Source organism: Pollicipes pollicipes, unplaced genomic scaffold (genome assembly GCF_011947565.3).
Source record: "Pollicipes pollicipes isolate AB1234 unplaced genomic scaffold, Ppol_2.1 Scaffold_7261;HRSCAF=8764_pilon_pilon_pilon, whole genome shotgun sequence".
NCBI lineage: Eukaryota > Metazoa > Arthropoda > Thecostraca > Pollicipedomorpha > Pollicipedidae > Pollicipes > Pollicipes pollicipes.
The window spans coordinates 1,543,281-1,547,058 of NW_023597054.1; positions in this window are offsets into that span (position 1 = coordinate 1,543,281).

A 3,778-nucleotide genomic window follows, 5' to 3' on the forward strand; every position below is an offset into this window, starting at 1 on the left:
TTTATGTGCCCTCCAGAGTCGTATTACGCATGCCGCTGGTTGTGGCAGTATGTGCTGCCATCTACAAAGATTCGTCATCACTTACTCGTCACTTTTTACCGCTGGGTGACAGGACCTGTGGAACACGATGCGACAATTGCCGACAGAACACAGTGTAGCACGCGACCTCCTGGCATCCTTGCCATCCTTGCTTCTGATACTTTAGGCCATGGTGGGCCGTACACGCCCGCACCAAGAGATGAAGGACGGCGACCTGGTGCCCTGCAGCACCTGCGGCAAGCGACTGACAAAGCATAACCTGCCAAGGCACGCCAGATCCCAGCACCAGGTCGGCCCGAAAAAGCTTCGAGGTTTTCTGAGAAAATGTATAAAAGCGGAGACGAAGTCAGTCCGTCAGAAGAGGTCAGAAGAGCGTGCGTTTAAGGACTTGTTTTTGTCACAGTCTGATAGCAAAGGACCCGACGATCCGTTAACGTCAGCGGTGTTGCGTCTGAGCATGCGGATGGAAGCGTGGCTTCTGGAGGAAGGGAGGTGGTGGGGAGCACGCATGTGGAGGGGGAGCAGGCTCATGGTGTGCATGTAGATGAAAGCGTGGCTCCTGGAGGAGGCGAGGTGGTGGAGAGTGGGCATGTGGAGGTGACACTGGCTTGTGGCGTGCAGATCGAGGGAGAAGTGACCGCTGTAGGAAGTGAGGTGGTGGATGAGAGCAGAGCCGTAGAGAATGTTGGGGCGAGGAAGACTGGAGGTGCAGGCGTGGTAGGAGGCACTGACGTGCATGTGCTTGGAGGAATGCCGACTGCGTTTGTTGAAGAGAAGAAATGTGCATGCTGTGATTGCCACCGGCGGCGAAAGGCTATGATCGACAAACGTCTAGCTCAACTCGAGAGTCTGACTATTTGTTCATCAGGACGTAAGCAGACGGCCACAGACGAGACGCGGGACGTGCCGACCACCCTGACCAACATCGACAGAGGTACCAACCGGACACTGAGGCGACAACAGACAGCGACACAGACAACTGGCTACTCCTTGACAGACGCGGTGACAAGGAGTATGACATCTGCCGGTGGTGTAACCGCCATTCCACCGACAGAGGCACCACGGGCCCGTGGTCCAATCAAGGCGTTCTCTTGGACGGCCGAAAAAAACACCGGCTGGCTCAGGCCACAGGCTCAGCGGCGACATGCCGCCTGGCCGTCCCATGTCGGAACTCCCGCGCAGGCTCAGCGGCGGAATGCCGCCTGGCCTTCCCATGTCTGGACCTCCGTACTGTGGTGACGGGCTGTGTCCTAGCCGTCCCACGCAGGGTCCACTGAAGCAGTCTGGAGGCGGACCGTAGCTGCAGGGTCCCATGTCTGGGCCACCGCAGCCGTCCTGCGGTCCGTGCCCCGACGGTGCCACGTCGGCGGTGAAAGATCGCTTTAGGCGTGAGGTAAAACTCTGAAAGTGCCTCAACGGAGAGCAGCAGGGCTGGGTCCGAGCAATTTCAACCATTTTTGGCTGACAGAAGAACTCTCCTGTTGCGTGCATCGACTATTCACGTTGCGAATAACGCGGAGAATTCGTTGACAAGCCCATGGATTCCCTGGTGTATATCAGTGTGGCCAATAAATTACGGCAGTAATGCACTAGAAATGAACAACTACCAAGGCCTTGTGTTGGTGTTTTCTCATCTGTTGCCTGTGGAAGTTTCCTCTTCTGTTGCCTTGCTTTTCCGTCCTGGAAAGCCTCGCCCCTGGGTCCCGGACTGTTCGCTGGGTCCCGGATTACCCCCCTGGGTCCCGGACTGCCCCCTGGATCCCTGACTGCCTCCCCTGAGTCCCGGACTGTCCCCTGGGTCCCGCACTGCTTCCCTGGGGTCCCGGACTGCCCCCTGGGTTCTGGACCACCCCCCAGGTACTGGACTGCCTCCTGGGTCCTGGACTGCTCCCTGGGTCCTGCACTGCCTCCCCTGGGTCGTGGACTGCCCTCTAGGTCCCGGACTGCCCCATGGGTCCCGGACATCTGACCGCGCAATAACAGCGCCGCCTGCGGCCTCGGCCAGTCCACTGGGAAAGCCCCGCAACTGAGGCAGTCCTGCGGCCGCCGGAAGGCATGCGCCGGCAGATGGCGGTACGCGCCGGAGTCATGGCACGATGACCGAGCACAATGCATGGTCTGGTCCGTCCAGGCAGGAGCGCCGGCCGCAGGGGACCGTTTGTCTGCAGTCTCGTCACCAGTTTACCCACGTCCAGTGTCACGCGGGCGAAGTTGCTGGACCATGTGCGCCGGATAGGAATGTCCCGCTCCAACTGGCTCCTCAGCGCTTGTCTCACTCTCCACAATGAAGCCAGCACAGCGACACGTATGCCGGCGTATCAGAGCCACCGCATCTTACACATGGGCAGTGTTAGAACGTGTACCTGCCCGGAGCACAGGGGTCCTCCGATTCATAAATAGCTCTTCTGAGCCGGCAAACCCCGAGCACAAAACGGGATCTCCTGTCCAGAGCAGGAACTAGCTAGATCATATAAGAGCGTTCTGTTCCATAACATTGGGCGCTTCATGCAGAAAAGAACCTCCTGAACTGAGGTAAGGACTTTCTAGCTCAGCTCAATGACTGACATACGAAGACCAGGACAGGGCTTCATTTTAGAGCATCGTGACTTTTCGCACAGCTGACGCTTTGCTTAGATCCTCTGGATGTGTGTTCCTTTGACTCCTTTTTCATTTTCATTTTTGCCCTGACCCTTATCCTGATGGTTAGTTAACCAACTTCCACGTTTACCCTATTTCAAGTTGCATCCCCCTGCTTCAGTCCTTTTTACTCGTCAACGGCTTGGCATTTATTCATTTTTCTGTACCTTAAGTGCTTTGCCAATTTGAAATTGTGCCGCTTGACATCTCTACTGTTGCTTGTTTTCTTACTTGCTTTATCCCATCGGATTTGGGCATTTTGCGTTTTTCAAAATCAAACACTAAAATATGCGCTACTAGCGTCAAAACTCATTTCAAAAATGTGGTTAAAAAATATCAAAATTCCCCCTACGAGGCTCAGAGGATGTGAGAAGCGTCCAATTCGTCCAGACGCTGCAGGTACGCAATTTTTATTAATCCACACTCGCAAAGAATTCTTCTTCTAATTTTCTGCTTTTACGCACATTTGTTGCACTCGTCGCCGCCAAAATATCGAACACATTTGGCAAACGCACACTGGAGTAGGCATGACATGCAAAAACGAACTTCGTGGTCACTCCGCGCCAGCCTGCCATCTCCGGGACTGGGGCTCTCCACATCTGAGGTTGACCACACGATCCAGCTTCCGGACCGGCGTCCGCTGCGCCAAGACACGCCGACCGCATATCCCATAGTTTCTCACCATTCTTTGTTTCCATTCCATCGCAGCGAAAGGAACTGACTCAAGTTACTCGATGTAATGGCTCACTGTATATTCAAATGACGCGAAGGTGAATGCATGCACATTCACTACGTAGTCGCTTCAATCACAAGGTACGCCGCAGTCCAAACACTCAGGCGCCGGCAAAAATCACAGCAGAAACATCACAGCTGCACCACAAATACCCGAGTCCTTGATATGATCGTAACGTAAGGAGTCTCTACTGCCATGAAACCCGTCAAAGCAACTATGCCACTAAACCTGTTCCAGATACCATCTAGGTCATGAACTTGTAGTAAAATAAACATTTTGCTTGACAAGCTTGATTTCGTCACGCAAAACAATCGTAACGAAAACACTTCAAATAAAAAGGCCTTCTTAATGGGCCACCTTAACCATGCT